Consider the following 23609-nt stretch of genomic DNA (forward strand, 5'->3'; position numbering starts at 1 on the left):
TGCAATTGTGCCAATACCAAAAATATGTCAATTCTAGAAAACAATTTGTGATGGGCAGAATAGAATGAAAAGTCTTTTTCAATTGGATTTAAGTCTCCATATTTCCACCAAATTTAAATCTTTCATCAACTCAGCTATTCTTTTAGCCATTTTAATTTTTTTCCCCACAGTTTTTGGAGATTTATCCAATAATCGATCCAAACAACAATTGAAATCCCCTCCAACCAAAATATTCTCGTTCATTTGATTCAGAAATGTATCTAACAAATTCTACATCATCTTCATTTGGTGCGTACACATTCATCAGGATCCAAGTTTTGAAAATATTTTATAATTAACGTTCAACATTCTGCCTGCATTGACAGAAAAAGACTCCAAAATAAAAGGCACTTTTTAATGTATTAAAATTGTGACTCCTCTAGCTTTAGAATTAAAGGATGATGCTATCACATGACCTACCTAATCCTGTTTCAAATGTTCTTTCTCGGTCAAATGAGTCTCTTGTAGAAATGCAATTTCCACCTTCATCTTAATATAGTCCAGTGCTCGTTTCCATTTTATCAGATGGTTAAGCCTTTTAACATTAAATGTCACAAAATTCAAATTATACATTGTTCCCATTAGAATGTCACACAACACAGCCAACCCTGAAGGTTCAGTACAGAGTAAATTTATTTTCTAGGATGCTTTAAAGGCATATTTAAGGGGTCAGATTATTAGTTATACTGTGAGAGTGTAGAAACAGTATTTGGCAGAAAGTCAAAATTTGGAGAACAATAGTGGTGTTTGAGAAGAAATTTCAGAGGAGTTTGATTGAGGATAATATGGTAAAATTATCTAGATTGAAAATGTATTATAATACTTTGCAAACTTATAATTGTGAGAAAATGATTCAACGATCGAAACAACATTATTATGAGTTGGATGAGAGGGCCCATAAGGTTTTAGCCTCGCAGTTGAGGACTGAACAAGTATCTGGGATGATTAATGCAGTCAAGAGAAACTCAACAATAACATAAAAACCTCAGGAAATTAACTATGAATTTTGTACATTTTATCAGGATTTATATACATCTTGGGGGGGGGGGGGAAACAACTCAGGATAATAAACGGATTGAATCTTTTTTGGTTAATTTAAATTTACCTTTAAGTGAAAAATATATTAAGGAATTAGATGGTGCATTTACTGATTTGGAGCTTAAGGAGGTATTGCAGTCTATGATCAATGGGAAATCTCCAGGAGAAGATGGGTTTACAATGGAGTTTTATAAAGAAATTTTATGATTTGTTGCTTCCTGTATATACAGAAGTATTTAAAGAAGCGACAGAAACAGATTCATTTCCAGTCATTTTCGAGGGTATTAATAACAGTTATTCCAAAGAAGGACAGAGAGCCATTAAAAGTAGCTTCATATAGACTGAAATCTTTTTTTAATGTGGATTATAAGATTGTAGCAAAGGTATTAGTGAACAGATTGGCTAATTTTCTACCAAAATTAGTACATGTGGATCAAGTGGGTTTTATTAAGAATAGATATTCAGCTGATAATATTACTAAATTGATTACAATAATTAATACTTCAAGACGGCAACTCAATCAACCAATGATACTAATGCTAGATGTGGAAAAAGCTTTTGACGTGTTGAGTGGAATTTTTTATTTAAGGTGTTAGAAAGATTTAAATTTGGACCTTTATTGGTTAGGTTAAAGCATTATATAGGGTTCTGCCCGGGTGGTGACAAATGGACAGGTTTTGGCTGCATTTAATTTGTCCAAATTGACTAGACAGGACTGTCCACTGACTCCAGCCTTATTTTCATTAGTTATCGAACCCTTGGCTTAAGCGATAAGGCAAGATATCAATATTAAGGGAATTACAATAGGCGAACAAGAGTATAAAATTAATCTGTTTGCAGATGATGTGTTGATATGTTTATCTTATCCTAGAATCTTTTTAGAAACCATTACAGAATTTGTTGAACCGATATGGAGTGATTTTGGGTTATAAAATTAACTGGGATAAAAGCAAGATATTACCAATATCGGATGAAGATTATTCAGATTGTAAACAGCTAACAAAATTTAGATGGTCTAATAAAATTAAGTATTTTGGAGTAATATTAGATAGAGAATATCAAAATATGTATCGTTTTAAATTATGTACCATTATTAAATAAGTGCGGCGGCGCACTCTCTCGTGGCAAACCAGCCCTGCTTGTAACACCACATGGCGGGGCAGCCATGAGAAGATGGTGCTGTCAGGGGTGTCCCTCTCCATTGTGTTTCCAGCCCAGCGCACGCTGGGGGCAACAATTATGATGACATCACACAGGCGATGACTGAGCTCATGCTGCCCTTAAAGGGGCACACGATAGATTTGAATAAAACAGTCATTAATGACATCCAACGTGGTGGCTGTGTACTTCTTAGCAGTTGCTCATGCTACATCGGTGACCCCGTAAAGCCCAGATGTTTTTCTGAGCTTCGAACATGGATCCCACTGAGGCCATCAAACTGCCCCCTTCTGGACCCATTGCCCACGTATGTGGTATGGGCAGTTCTGGCTCAGAACATCTCCGCAGACACCATGATGTTTTACCATGTTGTGAGCATCCTGGATGAAGAAACAGCAGCCAGGGTGGACGATCTCATCCACCACCCACTGTCTGAGTAAATATCCAGCCCTCAAGAACCTTCTCCTAGGCATGTTCAGTTCTCTCCCCAACAGCATCCCTCCAGACTCCTACACCTGGATGGGTTTGGAGACCGCACACCATCAGCCCTCATGGTCAAATTGCTAGTTCTGGTGGAGGATCACAAGCTGTGCTTCATGTTCCACCAGATCTTCCTGGAGCAAATGCCTGAGGACATTCAGTACCTTCTGGTGGATGAAGACTTCGGATCCATGCTGTTGCAGCCTGGGTGGACATCCTCTGGTGCACCAAGTGGGAGAATGAAACTGCCCTCAGTCAGGTCACTCATCCAAAGCCCAGCCAGCTGCAGCCCCTCCCCCCCCAAGCACAAGCCAGAGGAGCACCATCCTACCTGGTGCTTCTACCATCAGCATTGGGGGGCACAAGCTCGTAAGTGCAGGCAACCATGTACCTACCAGGGAAATAATCTGGTCAGCTGCTATTGATGGCTGCGACGGCTGGCCAAGTGAACAGCCTCCTTTATGTAACCGATAGATCCACTGGCCGGTGTTTCCTGGTGGACACCGGAGTGGATCTGAGCATCTTGTCCCCCACCGCCCTAGAGACATGAATGCAATCTCATGGTCCCACCCTGCGGGCAGCCAACGGGTCTCCCATTAAAACCTTCAGCACCCCCAGGGCAGAGATCCAGATCAGTAAAGAAAAATTCTGCTTGAAATTTGTGCTGGCTTCTTTGGGTACTGCGCTGTTGAGGTCCAACTTCCTGAGAGCACATGGCCTGTTAATCGACATGAAGGGCAAGAGGCTGGTCAATGGTCTTATGTTCCACTTGGTTCGCCTAGATGCCACAGACGCCTGCAAACCCAAAATTGCCACCATCGCTGCTCCCAGGGATGAGTATTCAAGCATACTGAATTAGTTCCCCACCATCCTGCAGCCTCGGTTCAGTGCCACCTTGCCCCAACATAGGTTATACCACCACATCTCCACCCAAGGCCCCCCACTTCACACCAAGGCCCGACAACTTCTGCCTGAGAAGCTGCAGCTAGCCAAGGGGTATCACCTGCCACTTGGACAGCACCTGGGCATCCCCCTCCACGTGGTCCCCAAATCCTCTGGGGGCTGGAGGCCATGCAGAAACTATCGCCACCTGAATGACACAACCACGCCAGACAGGTACCCGATTTCCCCACATCCAAGACTTTACGGCTAATCTCCACGATGCCCAAGTCTTCTCCAAGGTCATTAACAACATCCAACGTGGTGGCTGTGTACTTCTTAGCAGTAGCTTACACTACATAAGATTAAATTTGATTTAACTAGATGGAAAGACTTGCCCTTAACTTTGAATGGATGAGTAAATTGTATTAAAATGAATATATATCCTTGTATTCAATATCTTTTTCAGTGTATTCCGAATGCTATACCGAGGAAATTTTTTAAGGAATTAAATAAAGTCATTTGTTTGTTTTGGACGGTAATATGTAGAGAGTTTCTCTGCAGAAGTTGACATGGAGGTATGATTTAGGTGGACTTCAATTACCACATTTTCAGAATTATTATGAAGTAGCACAATTAAAATTTATCGTTAGGCTGTTTGATATTGATCAACCTCCAATATGGGCGAAGGTGGAGTTGGATCAGATTTCTGAGAACAAAGTCGATCATTTTATATACATATGGAATTCTTTTCTTTTGCAAAAGTATAAATTCCCAGAACTAAGTCATTTAATGGAAACCTGGTATAATTTCAGCTAAGACCCCATTATATTCGAATAAGATCACTCCCTTTTCTTTTACTAACCCCTATCTGAAAGATTGGGAAATGAAAGGTGCGAAGTTGGTGGAAGATTGTTTTGAAGCAAGTAGGATTCTTTCTTTTACTACACTTAAGAGAGAAATTTGGGATATCACCAAATTCTTTATTTGCTTATTATCAAGTTCAAGATTTATTGTTAGAAAATTTTGGACGAGATTTGGTGTTACCTGCTCAAACTAAATTTGAGATATTAATTGCTGCTAAGGGAAAGAAAGGGTTTATTTCTGAAATGATTGCATTATTACAGGAAAAGATGACCATGGTTGATATATACAAAATGAAGGACAAATGGGAGAAGGATTTAACTATTACAATATCTTTGGAGGAATGGTTGAATATGTATGTGGATAGTGTTATCAAGCTAATTAATGTGAGATATAATTTGGTTAATTATAACTTTTTACATCAGTTGTATTTGACTCCTGAGAAGTTGAAAAAATATGGTTTTAGTTCTTCCGATTTGTGTTTTCGATGTGGAGAACAGACAGGAACTTTCTTACATTCAGTATGGGCATGTACAAAAGTTAAACCTTTTTGGGCAAAAATTAAGTTTTTGGAAGATTTATTTAAGATGGATTTGCAAACTGATCCATTGGTTTGTTTGATGGGTTATACTAATACATTAACAACAGGTTTGCGATTGGATAAATCACAAATAGCACTTGTACGTTTAGGGTGGGCAGTAGCTAGAAAATGTATTGTTGTTACATGGAAGAACAATATTGAATTGAATATACAAAGATGGCACAATGAATTACAATTGTGTCTTCATTTGGAGAAGATAACTTATAACTTGCAAAATTATCCTTTCCTTGTTAAAATGTGGACTTTATATTTGAAATGTACAGGTTGGATATAAAATAAATTGGGTTTTTTTGTGCGATGTAAAGGATTGGCTCACCAAGCAGCAACTATTAAATACCTGATATAATTGTTTTTTTAGCTCTGACTGGGGTGAAGTGGGGGGAGGGCTGGATTGTAGGGGGTGGGGTAGGTGGGGAGAGGGGAGATTGTAGGGATTTAGTAAAATTTAAAAAATGGTATCCAAACACCAATCAGACCAGCATCTTTCGATTATTGCAGCTCCTAAATCTGACTCCCATCTCTCTCTTGATCTCAGTAAACCTAGTTTTTGAACTTTCACTTTGGAGAGCAAAGTACATTTGAGATATAAATTTAGGTGTTTTCCCAGCTAAATCATTTGTTCCCATCTCACTAATTTCAGGTGGGGACAGGTTTGGTCCCCAACATTCTCTCAAGAATGATCTTAATTAGAGAAAGCAGAAGAATATTCTATTAGCTACGACCTACTTATTTCTTAATTGCTGGATGTTGGGGGTGGGAGGAAGCCCCTGTTAATCCAGGGTGGGATCAGGATGACAGTGGAGATGATCTAGTTTGTGGGGGGCTGAATGTTGGAGATGGGGGGGGGTGGGGAAGCCCCTGTTGATTCAGGGTGGGACTGGGGAGGGACTGGGGAGGGACTGGGGTGGGACCGGGGAGGAACCAGGAGGGGACCAGGGTGACAGAGGGAGATGATCTGGGGAGAGATCAAGGAGAAGGTCCTTCACTTTGCCCTGGGGGAGGGGGGCTGGTCACTGGGCCCTGGGGGCGGTGGGGCTGATCACTGGGCCTGGGGAAGGATGGGGGGGAGGTTTGGTCCCCAAACTGAGAAAGGAGATTTCAGAATACAATGAACGTGTGTTTAAAATGGGGCCTGGAAGGCTGCAATAGTGGCCATGTTCCTGTCTTGTTCTGCAGCTGGGGAGCTGATAAGGATCTCCTTATCTGGGGGAGATCGGAGAGAATTTTAAGGGATATGAGCAGTCCCTTCGTTGGTTCCAAAACAAGAGATGAGAAACTATAAATTTTGTGATTTGATTAAATATGATTCACTCCTTTCTAGTTAGTTGGCAGTTTGTGGCTGTGTTTTCATGCTGTAACAGACTTGGAACCATCGAACATTACAGCCCAGAAAAACAGGCCATTCAACACTTCCAGACTGTGCCGACCAATAAAACTAGTTAGTCCCACTGACCTGGTCTCATTCCATAACCCTCCAGACCTCTCCTATCCATGTATTGATCCAATTTATTTTTAAAACTGAAGTTTGAATCTGCATTCACTACATCCGATGACAGCTCATTCCGCACTCCTACCGCTCCCTGAGTGAAAAACGTTCCCCTCCTGTTCCCCTCGTACGTCTCCCCTTTCACCCTAAAGCAATGACCTCTCGTATTTATCTTCTCCAATCTAAATGGAAACATCCTACTCACTTGTACTTTGCAAGACTTTAAAAGTTTGTTTCTGCAGCTTTATTCATGTTTGTTTCAAGTCCACCTTCAACATTTGGCGTAGTCGACAGGATCCCAAGATAAGAATCGCAGATCAAGTTTGGGCTGAATAAGTGGCTGGGCCGGTGTCGGAGCAACAGAGGGAGATGGGGCCCCCAGTATAAATTTTCCTTGACTTCCCACCGTCGATCCCCGGTGGTCCAGTCCCTTGTCTGAGGTTGACTGGATTACCTTGGCGGGATGCACAAAAGGACCTGCAGAAAGGAATACGGATTGCATGAGGTTAGTGTGTTTTAATTGGGCAACGAGTTCAGGATTCACAGTCAGTTGAGCTCAACTCAGTTGATTTGGGAATTGGGAAGCGAGCTTCATGACTCTGTCTATTGTTAGTGGGAAGGAATGGGCAGTGAGTCTGGTTGAACTCAGTCTATTGGGGTAATTGGGAATTGGCTCACGAGTCAGGGGCCTCCATCTGTTGGGGATTGAGGAATTGGACAGTGAGTCAGCGTCTGTCTATTGGGGGGTGTGGAATTGGACCGAGTCAGGGGACTCAGTCTGTTGGGGGTGGGGAATTGGTCAGTGAGTCGGGACTCAGTCTTTTTGAGGATCTGAACTGAGGACTTGGTCTATTCAGAGTGGGGATAACTGGCCAGTCGGTGTCGTGCAGTTATTAGATTAAAGAGGAGAAGATCCAGATCTGGAGAAATTTGGCGAGGCAGCAGGAGAATCCAGAGAAATAATGTGTGATGAGGAGACAGAGATAAGATTAAGGGCAGCGCTGACTAACTGAGTGAAAAAGTATGGCCTGTGTTTGGGGGGGGGGGTTTCTTTGGCTTGGCTTCGCGGACGAAGATTTATGGAGGGGGTAAAAGTCCACGTCAGCTGCAGGCTCGTTTGTGGCTGACAAGTCCGATGCGGGACAGGCAGACACGGTTGCAGCGGTTGCAAGGGAAAATTGGTGGGTTGGGGTTGGGTGTTGGGTTTTTCCTCCTTTGCCTTTTGTCAGTGAGGTGGGCTCTGCGGTCTTCTTCAAAGGAGGTTGCTGCCCGCCAAACTGTGAGGCGCCAAGATGCATGGTTTGAGGCGATATCAGCCCACTGGCGGTGGTCAATGTGGCAGGCACCAAGAGATTTCTTTAGGCAGTCCTTGTACCTCTTCTTTGGTGCACCTCTGTCACGGTGGCCAGGAGAATAAGCCATGTGAGCTTGTTGACAAAGTGGGAAAAGTCTGGAAAGGAAAAGCACAAGAAAGAAAGGACCAGTCCATGCTGGCAGGAAAGATCGGCGTGGGATCCCAACCCCGTGGCTGGTTTATCAATGCTATTTGAGGGAAGTGATTTTGAATGACGATAATCGAATTGCCCGATCTTCACGATGTCCTCATGGTTTCCCTGCTGTATCCCTGCTCCCCCTGCTGCTTTCCCTGCATTGACAGCTTATGTATCTCTTGGCTCCCCTTCACTTTCCCCTGTCCCTTCCCAGAGGGAGAGAACCTTCCTCCAACTGCTTCCTCTTGTGACCGATTTAACCCTTATGTGGACGGCAGCACTTTTATTGATGATCCTGGTCAACGATGCTTTGTTTAAGCCTGATGTTTCTGATTCTGAATGACCTGAAAATGCTTTTTTCTCTTCACCCGTATCTGCTCAATAAGCGGAACCTTTTACACTCACCCGTGTGTTCATTTAATATCGGTTATTCAGTTAATATCTGTACTGATAATCCTATTAATAATGCCCTTTTGTCAACATCTGCCAAACTGGCTAGAATAGGTATATGCTCATGCAAATGCCTCTCTGCTCAGTCACTAAAAGCTGTAGGTGTATTTGTTTTGGAGCAACTTCATGTCCACCTTCAACAAAATAAAAGCATTTACCTGACACAAGCAGTGGTCGAGGTTATAAAGGACATTCAGGCAGCTACAGGCTGTTGAGTGTGGAGAAGTTGTCATTCAGTAGGTGCTTTGGAAGTCAAGAACGAGGCCAAAATCTACCAGTCACAGCCAATTTTAATTCCATGTCCATCAAGATACAGGTCAGACAGTGACTGCCCATACCAGTCAGCCCAGCAAGTACTCCAGTCAGAGAGAAACCCTCTGCCTTCTCCCCGTCTTTCTCTTCTGCCCTCCCATCTGTATCCCCTCCCCTCCCACCTCATGACCTCTGACCAGTGACCCTGTGCTGCTCCCCCTTCCCCTCCCTCCATTTCCTTCTCCTTTGGCTATTTTCCATATTCCTGACGAAGGGCCCAAATCCGAATCATCGACTGCCTTTCACTTCCCGAGGCTGCTGTGTGTCCTGCTGGGTTTCTCCAGCACTAATGTGCATTGCACCTTGTATTCCATCCTTGATCCAACCAAATGGCATCAATATCATCCTCCAGTTTCTGTCATTCCTCCGTTTCTTCTCCTCCTGCTCCCCACCCCCTTCCCTTCCTTCTCCCATCAGAGAGCTACCCTTCTTCACCCTCTCCCCATCACATCTAAGCTTCTCTCTCTTCTATCCACCCACCAGGACCCACCTGGAAACCCGTGCTCCTCCCCTTTCCCATCACCTTTTTATGCAGACATCAGCACTCCTGGGGAAGGGCTTCAGCCCAAATGCACACTGGGATCTAATGAAGGGCTGAGTGAATTCCTTCTCATGTTCAGGTGAGCAGTCTCTCTCTCATGTGAATTTTGTAGAGAGGAAAACTGGGCGAAACCCTTCCCACGCTTGCTGCCAGAGAACATTCATTCCCCAGAGTGAACCCGCTGGTGTGCCAGAGGGTTGAGAGAAACACTTCACGCACAGGGGACAGATGAAAGGTTACTCTCAGATGTGAACTCTCTGGTGCCTTAACAGGGGGGGAGGGCTGAGTGAATCCAATCCCACATGAGGAACAGGTGAACGTCTCTTCCCCAGTGTGATAAAAATATTGAAATGTTGGAGGAACTTGGCAGGTCTATTCAGCATCTCTCGGAGACAAAGATGAAATCTTTGATATATCTTTGCCTCCTAGAGATGCTGAAAAAACCAGCTGAGTTTCTCCAGCATCTCGTTGCTTTTCCTACAATCACAGCCTAGCATGTATCCCTATCCCCAGTGGGAACCACTGGTGTATCTGCGGGTCAGTGAACTGAGAAAACACCTTCCTACAGAGGGAGCAGGTGAATGGTTTCTCCCCAGTGCAAACCTGCTGGTGTGGCCAGAGGCCAGAATGAACCCCTTTCCACATAGGGAGCAGGTGAACAGTTTCTCCCTGATGTCACTTCTCCAGTGTTGTAGCAGGTGGGAGGATGGAGAGAACCCCTTCCTGCACACACAGCATTTAAAGGATCTCTCCCCGGAGTAAAGGTTCTAGTACTGGAGGACTGGTTGAACCCTTCCCAAACACACACAGAAGGTGAATGGACCCTCCCGAGGGGACACACCCCTTCCCACCCACGCGGCAGGTGAATGGACCCTCTCCAGGGGGAACACACCCCTTCCCCACACACGGCAGGTGAATGGACCCTCTCCAGGGGGAACACACCCCTTCCCACACACTCGACAGGTGAACGGACTCTCCTCAGGGAGAACATACCCCTTCCCACACACGGACCTTCCCCAGGGGGAACACATATGTGCTCCTCCAGGTCCATGGAGGTTTGAAAGCTCTTCCCACAGTCAGAGCAGGGGAATGGGCTCCCCTTAGTGGGGAAACACTGGTGTTGCAGCAGTACATCAGAGCTGGTGAATATGTCCCCACAATCGGAACAGGGGAACAGTCTCTCCCCATCGTAATGGGTTTGTGAGCAGCCTAAATGGTCAGTGATAGTTTCAGGCCTGAGCCCTTCTTCAAGGAATGTAAAAAGCTGGCAGGTGCCTGAATTAAAGGGATGGACAGAAGGAAAGAAAAATCTAGGGGGAGGAGTACAGACCAATAGACTAAAGGTGTTGATTGGATATGGAGAGGAGGATTGGAAAGAGGGGGAAAGGTGAGAATTGATTGGGGGGAGCGGTTGGGTTCAGTGAACATAGGGCATGGGGAAAGAATGCAGGGGGAAAAGGGAAGGGGTTCAAGCATTTTCCTGACTATGGACATTAAGCTAACTGGCCGATAATTACCCGTCTCCTGCCTACATCCCTTTTTAAAAAGTGGCATGACATTTGCTGTCTTCCAATCTGTCGGGACCTGCCCAGAATCTGGAGAATTTTGGTGAATGATGACCAACGTATCAACTATAGTATATCGTTAAGCAACACCAGTAAAAATGTATCAGGTACACAGACTTGTCCAGCAGGGGTGGTCCATCATTGAGTTTCTGGATCTCTGGTGCACCCCCGCTGTTTCCAGCGCTTAATCAAATGAGCAGGGGCGTCCACTGAAGTTTTGCTGCATCCCCCATATCAGGCAAGACCGTTCTATTTACAAACGGTTTATTGCCCTGTGAATAAATGATGAGGGGACCGTTTTGAGCAGCAGCTTTTGCAGTTGCATCCGTGTAAACATTCCCAAGGGATACAGGGTCCTGGGCCTTGGTCTGGGCATCGCATTTTATATCTGCAGGTGGGTCGTCTGGGAGAGGGACGTCAGCAGGTTAACAACAAAAGTGTTGTTTCTAATAGGTGTCCCCGAGGATGTGAAACCCTCCCCTCCACCCCCAATGCTGCCATAAGGTTCCAAAATCATGTACTACCCGAAAGGCATAACGAGAGTCCATGTAAATATTAAGTGACTTTGTGTGGCCACTGGAGTCGCACTGGACATGACAAAATATCCACACAAGGCATTTCTAGAGTGAATCAAATGGATTTACTCTTCATCACCTGCGCAGTCTTTTAAAAGCCCGAATCGTGCACGCGACACGCGCTGATGTCATCACGCACTGCCGTCACAAGGCCAGTTTGATGCCTACTGGGAGTTTTAGTGCTGCCATAGCGCCTCTACACAGCCATTGTGCCCCCCCACCAAGAAGCAGCAGGTTGTTAACCTCTACTACGGACCTTTGGCTGCTGCAGTGGGGAAGACTTGTCTACACAATCTGGTTTAAGCCTGTCAATAGTGAAAGACTGGGGCTTCCCTCCAGTGTCCATATAAATATTAAGGTCAACCTAGTTTGTTTGAGTATCCTAGAAGGTCCTTCATAGGATGTCTGTAAAGGTTGATCAAGTTTTCCTCTTCAGACGAAGACATATTTGTCATTTTTGAGGTCTTCAAGCACAAAAGAAGAGTGTTCTCCATGTGACAATGGTGGTATAGGGGTCAATTTTCCTACAGTCTCCCTTAGCCTGCTCAATGGTTCCTTATGATCATCGCTAGAGTTGGAATGGTAGGGGACGAACTCCCCTGGAACCAACAACGGTGTGCCATACACGTGTTTAGCAGATTAAGCTTGGAGGTCCTTCTTTGGAGTTGTTCTAAAACCCAAGGCAACTCATCGGCCCAGTTTGGGCCCTCTATCCGAGCCATCAAGGTTGACTTGAGATGTTGATGAAATCTTTCCACTGTTCGATTGGCCTGGGGATGATAGACATTCGTATGATGAATTGTTGTACCAAGCAAGCGAGACAAGGCCGTCCACAGCGAGGAAGCAATTTCTGGTCCTCTATCTGAAGTAACATCCAGCAGTAAACCAAATCAAGACACCTCGGGCCACCGTGTAAACCTATTACTGTAAAAAGATAATGGTATCCTCTTGAAACAGGAAGCGGCCCAACAATGTCCACATGGACATGAGCAAAGCACCAAATAACTGCCGGGAAGGACTTGTAGTGGTGCCTTAGTTTGCCGCTGAACTTTTGCTTTCTGGCAGGCAATGCAGGACCTCTCCATTTGTGTAATGTCTTTTTTGAGACCATGCCACACAAACCTGTCGGAAACCATACGAACGGTCGATCTAATCGATGGATGTGAGAGACCATGCAGAGTTGAATACTCGACGTTTCAACTTGCAGGTTCATGATTGAATTCTGAAAGCTCCTCATCAAGAGGACTGTATTTTTCCTGCTTCACGAAGATGGCAGCTGAAGAATGCCAACAGTTTCCATTGCTTGTTGACATGTTGATGAAGTGCACCTCATACGGCCATACTGGAAGGGACTTTAGAAAGGACGGTGGCTGCATTTAAAACTGGGTAGAGCTGAGCTTAGTGGCGTGCGTCAGCAACTCTTTCATCTTCAAGAAGACATTGTTTCCTTCTTCGATCCAATGGATGGTCCTGGCATCTCCAGACAGTAAACCAAAAAGAGGTTTCACGATATGAGCTCCTCCCGAAAGAAACTGACAGTAAAAAATTACCATATCCAAGAATTCCTGCAGGCTTTTAACCATAGCTGGTCTTGAGTACTTGGTAATGGCCTCAACTTTGGACGGCCACAGAGTCACGCCTTCCTGAGTAATCCTATGTCCAAAAGCACATTTATCTGGATTGATGGTCAGTCCTAACTTTTGAAGATTAATAATAAATATATGAAGATGTTCCAAATGTTCTTCCTTAGTCTCACTGGTCACTAAGATGTTGTGGAGGTAAGTGAAGACATTGGTCATACCATGTTCTAAAGGTTCCATCACCTGTTGAAATGATTGAATGACATTCTTTAATCCGAATGGAATTTTTAAAAATTTGAACAACCCAAACATGTTAATTATTGCTGTTTTTGGAATGACTTTTGGCTCTACTGGTACTTGGTGAAGGCCATGTACCAAGTCTATTTTGGAGAAGGTGTTCACTCCATGCAAATTAGCCAAAAATTCCTGAATATGAGGCATTGGATAATGATCTGGGATGGTGGCATCATTAAGCCACCTGCAATCTCCACAAGGTCGCTAACCTCCATTGTGTTTCGGGACCATGTGTAATGGAGATCCCCAGGGACTGTCAGACCTACAAATTATGCCTAGTTCCTCCATCTTGGCAAACTCTTCCGTTGCTAAGTGCAGCTTCTCTGGAGGCAAGTGGTGTGATTTAGCTTGGATAGGAGGGCCCTTAGTACAAATGTGATGTAATACTGGGCTTTACAGTGGAGGCAGAAAATTGTACAGTAGTAATCTCAGGGAAATCTTCCAACAGCTTGGAGAATTCATCTATTGGTTTACCTAATGTTTGGAGGCACAGAGCAGGGGAGTGGGCGTCCGCCAGGGGAGTGGGCGTCCGCCAGGGGAGTGGGCGTCCGCCAGGGGAGTGGGCGTCCGCCAGGGGAGTGGGCGTCTGCCAGGGGAGTGGGCTGAAAAGTAGTTCCATCTATTACCCAATGCCCTTTTAAGTCGGTAAGGAATGGAGTCAAAGAAAATCTGCACCAAGCAAAGGTTGGGAAACTCCTGCTATAATAAATGACCACGTGTCGGGATGATTCTCAAACTTGACATTCATCTTCCTGGTGCAGAAGGATGGAATGTTGGAACTGTTAACTCATTATAGTTGCAGGTCTGGGGTAGGATGGCATGCGACAAAACCGGTGGATGGAAATGCACTAACTTCTGAACCTGTGCCCACCAGAAATTTTCACTGGGATAACTGATCCCATATATACTGTTGGCTTGCATGTTTCTTGCCAACTGCTGCAGCCCTTACTGGTGGTTGGCATGGGAGTTTCCCCACAATGGGCAGGGTGAAAGGCACTTGCGGGCATTTACTCCCCAGTGCCTGTGGTAATAACACCAAGATGAGGAATCCACAGGCTGCTTGCTTGTCTTGGGGCATTTCCTGCTTGTAGGGAGTGATGTACTCAGAGCACTAGAGTGTGACACTAAGTCAGTATTGAAGGGGTTGGTTGTGCAGACTTGTCTTTCCTTGCTGTGCTTTTTAGCCAGCCATAGAATGTCTGTCTCCACTACTACACCCTTTGGGTGCTTCAAATGAACCCTTGGTTAACAGGAGCCTAATCTAATCAGGCATTCACTCTAAAAAGAGCTGCTCGAGTAACATTGGGTCTTTCACCAGCTGCCAGGAACAGCATTTCACCCATTAGTTTTGAAGGGGCGCGGTCTTCCCACCCATCGAGATGTAGTCGTTTGGCTGCCCTTTCCCTGGACACATAATAAAAGTACTTGCTGGTACGAGGTGGATCCCATGGAAATTACCGACCCTCTTAGTGACAGCCTGGTCTCGGGTACTGACAAGATGGTAATATGAGTGGTGTCCAATTTGACTTGGTGAAGGTGAAATTGTGCTTCAGCCTGTTGGAACCACAGTTCAGGCTCAGCTGTCCAGAAAGGTGGTAGCTTCACAGCAATGGCTGCATAGTCCATGTTTGTCCAAAAATACGTTTTTGGATCCATTGGGGTCACACATTGAGGCCACTGGAATTGCACGATGAAATAACCACACAAGGCATTTCGAGAGTGAATCAAATGGATTTACGCTTCATCACCCGTGCAACCTTTTAAAGCCAGAATTATGTGCTCAACATGTGCTGACATCACACACTGATGTCACATGGCTGGTTCGATGCCTCCTGGGAGTTGTAGCACTTCCATGGTGCCACTACGAAAGGGATGAAGAGAGACGGCAGCACGACTTGGGCGGGCTGAGGGAGAGAGACAGCAGCGCAACTCGGGGGGGGGGGGGGGAGAGATGGTTGCATGACTCAGGTGGGTGTGGGGAAGAGATGGCAGTGCGACTTGGGCGGGCGAGGGGGTGGATATGGCAGCAAAATTCGGATGGCCTTAAATCTGGGCAACTGGCTTTTGTTCTGAAATCCGGAAAAATCAAAATTCGGAATACACTGTCCCCCAAGGGTTCCAGATAACAGTAAATCGTGGGTTCCTCATGTGTTCCTTGCTCTGTAACATTTGTTGTCTCTTTCTTCCATTGAAACATATCATGCTTATTTCTCCGTGCTAAATTTCACTCGTTTGTCTGTCCATGAGCAGAAGGCTGAGGACAATGAAGGTGGGGCCACTAAAGGTTAAGGGAGGCAACGTGTGCCTGGAATGGATGAGGATGGCGAAGACCTAAATGAAAACTTTGCTTCAGTATTCACAAGAGAAAAAGACCTTGATCAGGGTGAGGTTAGAATAGAACAAGCCTGTGTGCTGGACAATATGGAGATTGTGGAAGTGTTGGATTATCCTAAAAACATCAAGATTGATAAGTCCCTGGGGCCGGATGCAATATACCGCGTCTGCTGTGGGAAGGGAGGGAAGAGATAGCTAGGGCAGTAATTATGATCTTTGAATCCTCTTTGGTCACAGGGAAGGTGCTGGAGGATTGGAGAATGGCAAATGTGGTCCCCTTGTTTAAAAAGGAGAATAGGGAGAACCCTGGGAATTATCGACCGATGAGTCTTGCATTATTGGGGTGCAAACTATTGGAGAGGATTCTTAAGGATTGGATCTCTGAGCATTTGGAGAAGTCCAGTCTACTCCGTGACAGTCAGCATGGCTTTGTGAAGGGAAGGTCATGCCTAATTAAGTTTTTTGAGGGGGATGGAGGGATATGGGCTGAGTGCTGGTAAGTGGGATTAGAGGAGAGTACTTGGATCAGTGCAGACTAGAAGAGCCAAATTGTCCTGTTTCCGTGCTGTAAATGTTATATGGTATTATATGGTAATGAAAGAAATTGATGAAGTGGTAGATGTGGTATACATGGATTTTAGCAAGGTATTTGACAAGGTCCCCATGAGAAACCCTCGTCCAGAAAGTCATGAGGCACAGTATTAGTGGAACCTTGGCTTGTAGGAAGAAAGCAGAGAGAAGCAGTGGAAGGAATTTTTCTACCTGGGGTGAGAGGGAGCAAGGTATTCTCTGCAGCCAGAGTTCCAGGACAACACACCCTGGAGACAAAGCCAGTAACACAGCATGTAAATGGTTACCACTCTGAAGGATTCTTGTTTGTTTTCAGACAGAGTTTTTCTTGTTCCAGGACATCCACAACTTTCCCCCTTCAGGGTTTTCCGGATGATCACCTCTTTCTTTCAGGTCATCACAGAGTTCCTTTCTGTTTTCCTATTCCAAAGGAAACACCGGACAGCCAGTCCTCTCCTTCGACCAGCCACTGTTGAATCCTTTTGACTATCTCAAAGTTAATACCGAGCGCATGAACCTTCCTAACTAACCTTCTATGCGGAACCTTATCAAAGGCCTTACTGAAGTCCATATAGACAATATCCACTGCTCTACCCTCATCAACCTTCCTAATCACTTCTTCAAAAAATTCAACGATTTGTCAAACATGACCTTCCATGCAGAAACCCATGTTGAATATTCTTGATTAGACCCTGTCTCTCCAGATATCCCCAAGAATGCTTTCCATTAACTTACCTACCACAGACATCAGACATACAAGCCTGCCGGGCGTGGTGGCGCGCACCTGTAATCTGGCTACTTGGAGGCTGAGGCTGTCGGATCGCTTGAGATCAGGAGTTCTGGGCTGCTGCGGCCTGTGTTGAGTGGGTGTCCTCACTAAGTTGGGCATCGATATGGTGAAGAGGCATCACCAAGTTGTATAAAGTGGGCTGAAGACGGCCCTATGCCAACGAGACTGACGGTGTTCGCAGATAGAGCTGCAGCGCTACCTGCTCAATCAATACAGTGGGACCCGGTCTCTTTAAAAAAAAAGACATACGAGCCTATAATTACTAGGCTTGCTCCTCAAACCCTTTTTAAACAAAGGAACTACATTAGCAATATTCCAATCCTCTGGCACTGTCCCCATCTCTAGTGACATTTGGAAAATCACTGTCAGAGCCTCTGCTCTTTCCTCACTAACTTCTTTCAAGGCCTTGGGGAAAATCCTGTCGGGACCTGGAGACTTATCCACCTTAACATGCTTCAAAATCTCTTAATCACTACAGTTTCCATAATTACCTTTTTTGCTTCCTTTACCCCCTACAATTCAATATCCTTCTCCCTAGTGAATATCAAAGAAAAGAACTTGTTCAAAATCTCCCCCATCTCATTTGGCTCCACATAGTTGTCTGCTCTGCTCTGTTCTGTAAGAACCTCTGGATCGGGGGGCTCCCGTGCCTTGCACCGCCCGGCTGGAGGACGCCTCTCACTCTCCTTTTGCTATTAACATATTTGTAGAAACCTTTTGGATTTATTTTCACCATTTGCGAAAGCCACCTCGCATCTTCTTTTAACTTTTCTAATCTCTTTCTTAAGATTCTTTTTACATTTCGTGTCTTCTCCACACATCTCCTTTATTGCATGTTTCTTACATTTATTGTAGGTTTCCCTCTTTTTTCAAACCAAGTTTCCAATATCCCTTGAAAACCACGGTTCTCTCAAACTTTTGACCCTGCCTTTTATCCTGACATGATCATGAAGATTTTGTACCCTCAAGATCTCACCTTTAAAAGACAGTCTTTTGGGATAGAGTCTGTATGATTGGACTGTCGGCCAATCACATTGGTCTTCCCAGCAATATGCTCTATATTTGTGGTAAATTCTGATCCGTAGGACAGGTGCCTGTGCTGCCCGGCTAACCAAGGGAGCGACACTTTATTGAAGGTGAAAGTTAATGGCTTGTGACCCGTAAATACTTGAATCGCCTCCCCTCCAGGAAATAGCCAAAATGTCAGAGCGTTAGGTACAATGCCAGGAGCTTGCAGTCGAAAGCACTGTACTTGAGCCTGGGGTGGGGGGGGGGGGAGGGCTGGAGGACTCAGCTGAAAAAGGTCATCACCCCCCGACCCATTGCTCAAGTACACCCCCGACTGTAGTGTTGGATGTGTCCACTGTGAGGGTGGTTGGGGTGTCTGCCCTTGGATGTGCCAGGAGCCAGTCCCGCCCCTCCTACAACCAAGTTTCAGTAATGGTCATAATGTCATAATTCCACATGCCAATCCACACTCTAAGCTGGTCTACCTTTCCTTCTGCACTCCTTATATTGAAATAGATGCACATAAGAACTTTTCCACTACACACAATCCGTTGACTTCTAACGATATATGCAGTTTTCACATCATCTTTTCCCTCCTCCACTCCTCTCACTCTGCATTCTGGTTCCCTCCTCTTGGAAATCTAGATGCATTGGAGCAGCACTAGCAAAGCCCCCGCATTTAAACAAAAAATATGATTCTAAAGGGCCTTTCAGGACATCCACAACTTTTCAGAGTTGAGGATTTAAAGCCCATTAGAAACAAGTTTAGAGAAATAAGATTGGAGATGTTGTGGACAGCGAAGAAAGTTTTCAACGATTTGTCAAACATGACCTTCCATGCAGAAACCCATGTTGAATATTCTTGATTAGACCCTGTCTCTCCAGATCTTGACCAGCTGGAAAAATGGGCTGAAAAATGGCCAATGGAATTTAATGCAGACAAGTGTGAGGTGTTGCATTTTGGAAGGACAAACCAAGAAAGGACGTACACGGTAAATGGTCGGGCACTGAGGAGTGGGGTAGAACAGAGGGATCTGGGAATACAGATACAGAATTCCCTGAAAGTGGGGTCATAGGTGGACAGGGTTGTAAAGAGAACTTTTGGCATCTTGGCCTTCATAAATCAAAGTATTGAGTACGGGAGTTGGGATGTTATGGTCAAGTTGCATAAGACATTGGTGAGGCCAAATGTGGAGAATTGTGTGCAGTTTTGGTCACCGAACTACAGGAAAGATATCAATAAGATTGAAAGAGGCAGAGAAAATTTACTAGGATGTTGCCCGGACTTCAGGAGGGTGGGAAGGCCGGGGATGGGGGGGGGAGTTGGGGGGGGTAGGCCCGGGGGGTCCGGGTACGAAGGAGCTCGGCTGGGGGGGGTTGGGGTCACCGATGCCCACTTCCATCTTCAGCCCTCAGATGAGTGGAAATATCCGAACCCGGAGCTCATTCCCCCCCCCCCCCCCCCCCCCCCCCGATGATCCACAAACCGACATCCGTCCCACCACCTCTTTGGCACGCATGCGCAAAGACGACGCGGGCTCTTTAGCACGCATGCGCAGAGGCGGCGCCGGGCTCTTGGGCACGCATGCGCAAAGGCGGTCCCGGGCTCTTGGGCACGCATGTGCGAGACCGGCTCCCCCTCCGCTGCTTTCACCTTCTTCCGACCGGTCTGCTGCCGGGTGCCAGATCGGAGCGGAGCGGAGCGCGTACTCCCGGATCGGGGGGCTCCCGTGCCTTGCACCGCCCGGCTGGAGGACGCCTCTCACCGGGTCCCGGCTCCTGGACCCAGGTCCAGCCTCGGTGTTGATTCAACCCGCGGCCCGGCTCTGCGGGAAACTGCATTGGGCTGTGAGCCCCGGGCAGGACTGCATTGATTTATCCCCTGGTCACATCCTCTCGACCCCACAGAGATGAACCCGTTTCAATGCTCCAACTGCGGGAAGAACTTCAAATGGTTGAGTCAGTTAATGAATCACCAGCGGGTCCACACTGGGGAGAGGCCCTTCACCTGCCCCGAGTGCGGCAAGGGCTTTACCCAGACCTCCAACCTGCGGAGCCACCAGCGGGTCCACACCGGGGAGAGGCCCTTCACCTGCCCCGAGTGCGGCAAGGGCTTTACCCAGACCTCCAACCTGCGGAGCCACCAGCGGGTCCACACCGGGGAGAGGCCCTTCACCTGCCCCGAGTGCGGCAAGGGCTTTACCCAGACCTCCAACCTGCGGAGCCACCAGCGGGTCCACACCGGGGAGAGGCCCTTTACCTGCCCCGAGTGCGGGAAGACCTTCACCAGCTTATCCAGCCTTGAGATACACCGGAGGGTCCACACCGGGGAGAGGCCCTTCACCTGCCCTGATTGTGGGAAAGGCTTCACCCAGACCTCCAGCCTGTGGATGCACCAGCGGGTCCACACCGGGGAAAAGCCGTTTACCTGCCTCGAGTGTGAGAAGACCTTCACCAACAAGTCCAACCTTGAGATACACCGGCGGGTTCACACCGGGGAGAGGCCCTTCACCTGCCCCGTGTGTGGCAAGGGCTTCACCCAGACCTCCAACCTGCTGACCCACCAGCGGGTCCACACCGGGGAAAAGCCATTCGTCTGCCCCGACTGCGGCAAGGGCTTCAGTAAGCGATCAAACTTGTTGAGCCACCAAAAGATTAACAGCAGCGACAAGCCATTCACTTGCCCCAAGTGCAGGAAGGGCTTCACTCAGTTCTACCACCTGCTGACCCACCAGGTGCTCCACACCAGGGAGAGGCCATTCATCTGCTCCGAGTGCGGGAAGGGCTTCACCAAGACCTCCCACCTGCTGAGTCACCAGCGGGTCCACACCAGAGAAAAGCCATTCGCTTGCCCTGAGTGTGAGAAGGCCTTCACCAACAGATCCAACTTTGACATACACTGGCGGGTTCACACCGGGGAGAGGCCCTTCACCTGCCCTGAGTGTGGCAAGGGCTTCACCAAGACATCCCACCTGTTGACCCACCAACGGGTCCACACCAGGGAGAAACCTTTCATCTGCCCCAAATGTGGTAAGGGCTTCACTCAGTCCTCCAACTTGCTGACCCACCAGCGGGTCCACACCGGGGAGAGGCCCTTCAACTGCTTTAGCTGTGGCAAGAGCTTCACCCAGTCAGCCAGCCTGTTGAAGCACCAGCGGGTCCACAAGTGAGCCGGATTCTGTTGATGATCTAACCCCCACACCCGTCATTCTAACCAAGGTCGAACTGTGTCCACCATCCCATCCCTGTCCAGCTGATCTTAACAGCTCTTGTAACCATCCTGAAGCTTAATGTACTTGGCACATGGCAAATAAATGACCTGGACCTTGAACATCCAGTGTGTTGTCTGTTGAATAGCAAGGGCTGGATCTGGGCTTTAGTTAGGATTATTTGAATAGTCTTTCTGGTGTTGAACCACAGAACTGCACAGAAACAGGTCATTTGGCCCATCTATTCTGTGCTGAACTATCATTCTGCCCAGTCCATTGACTGTAAGGCAACTGAGAGCTATCCCCTCCTCTCCCTATTCTGGTGACGGAGGGGACTGGGGGAGTCGGGATGAGGGAGCCTGGCCATTTGGGGAGCAATATCTGGGGGGTAAGAGTCTGGAAGCCTTTGCCACAAGTGGGGATGGGTGTTTCTTAAACTCATTTGGAAACTCAAGGTGAATGAATGTTTTCTGAACCAACGGGTATGGAGCGTGGTTGGGCATTCAGAGTTGGGTCACAGATCAGCCTCGTTGGGTCATAAAGTTGTGCAGCGTAGAAAGTAGGCCCTTTGGCCCAGCTTGTTTGTGCTGACTCCATTTGGCCCATATCCATTACACCCCCCTTCTGATCCATGTTCCTGAATATATGTCTTCTAAGTCACCCACCTCCACTACTTCCTCTGGCAGATCATTTAACGTGACCCCCCCCCCCCGTGTAAAGTTAAATGGGGGTCTGTAGGCGCTGGGACTGCAGATCGATACTGGAGAAACTCAGCAGGTCACTCAACATCTGTAAGGTAACCAATATTTCAGGCCTGGCCCCTTCATCAAGGTCTGAGCAAAAAGCAGGCAGGCACCTGTATAAAAAGGAGGAGAGGAGGGAGGAACAGGGCGAGGAGGTCATAGGTCAATACAGGTGGGGGGAAGAAGAGAAAAACACTGAGATGTGATGGGGGTATATCTCTGAGGAAAGGAGATGGGGAATAGGGAAAGAGAGAGGGACTCAGGGAGGGGTTTAATGGAAGCTGAAGGAGTCGATGTTAATCCCATCTGGATGGAAAGTGTCCAGATGGAATTTTAGAGGTTCCTTCAATGTCCAGGTGGCCTCCGTTCGACTGTGCACGAGGCCATGGGAATGGAGCCTAGAATTGAAATGGTTGCTCACTGGGGGAGGTTTGTTATTTATTTATAGCAGTCAGAGTGAAGATGCTCAACGAAACGATCTCCACGTCTTGCGTCCAGTCTCTGACATAGAGGAGGCCACATTGGGAACAGTAGACATCTGAATCATGGTGTCCCCCTTGGGTCTGTAGTAAATAATTCCCTTCTCACCTTAAATCTCTGGCCTCGAGTTTTAAATTCCCCCGTGCTGGGGAAAAGATGATGCCTGACGCCCTTCTCCATGCCCTTGGTGATTTTATAAATCTCCATAAGGTCCTGTCTCCCTCAGCCTCCTCTGATAACATAACATAACAATTACAGCACGGAAACAGGCCATTAGGCCCTTCTAGTCCGCACCGAACCAAACACCCCTTTCTAATCCCACCTCCCTGCACAATGCCCATAACCCTCCATCTTCTTCTCATCCATATACCTGTCCAACCTTTTCTTAAATAATACAATTGACTCCGCCGCCACTATTTCTCCCGGAAGATCATTCCACACAGCCACCACTCTCTGAGTAAAGAAGTTCCCCCTCATGTTACCTCTAAACCTCTGCCCCTTAATCCAGCCTCACAAATCACAAGGATGTTGAATCTTTGTATTTGACTTATTCGGCCTCGTTTGAGGCAATTTCTCCGCAGTCCTGCAATTTTCCAGTGCATTTCCACCTCCCTTTGCTGCTGCTTCTCCCAGACTGATACCGCTCACTGCAGGAAGGGATTCTCCTCATCCCAGCCCCAATAATTTTGCAGCCAACTCATTTAGTTCTTCTACCTTACATCAAATGAGAATTTCTCTACAAGGTCCACAACCTACAGCAGAATCCCACCACCAGACACACCCCTCCCCTCTCCGCAGGGACCCGCTTCCTCTGCAACTCCCTCTCCCTCTCATCCCTTCCTCCTAATTCCCCCTCCCCCACCTGAGAGCCACCTCTGTGACTGCACCAAATGCTACACCCACCTCTCCTGATCGCCTCCCAAACAAGTGAAGCAACACTTCTCTTGTGACTCTGCCAGACATCATCCACTGCATCCAGGGCTTATGCTGGGGCCTCTACATCGGGGAGTCTGGACACAGAGTGGGAGATCGCTTTGTTAAGCACCTTCCCTCTGTCCACTGCAACAGCAAGAATCTATCTTTTGCCGACCGTGTCAATTCCATGCACCATTTTCACACTGAA

General features: G+C 46.9%; 1 long non-coding RNA gene and 1 pseudogene across 1 annotated transcript; one reads left to right on the plus strand and one right to left on the minus strand.

Moving 5' to 3' along the window:
• Positions 1-389: 389 nt before the first annotated feature.
• On the minus strand, positions 390-19587 carry LOC138752027 (uncharacterized). Its single transcript, XR_011350324.1, has 3 exons — positions 19542-19587; positions 6751-7022; positions 390-574 (listed from the first exon to the last, which is right to left on the minus strand). It is a non-coding gene; the product is annotated as an uncharacterized lncRNA (long non-coding RNA).
• Positions 19588-19961: 374 nt separating this feature from the next.
• LOC138752020 (zinc finger protein 729-like) overlaps positions 19962-23609 on the plus strand; it is a 60739-nt pseudogene continuing 57091 nt past the window's right edge.

This window comes from Narcine bancroftii, chromosome 1, assembly GCF_036971445.1.
Source record: "Narcine bancroftii isolate sNarBan1 chromosome 1, sNarBan1.hap1, whole genome shotgun sequence".
Taxonomy (NCBI): domain Eukaryota; kingdom Metazoa; phylum Chordata; class Chondrichthyes; order Torpediniformes; family Narcinidae; genus Narcine; species Narcine bancroftii.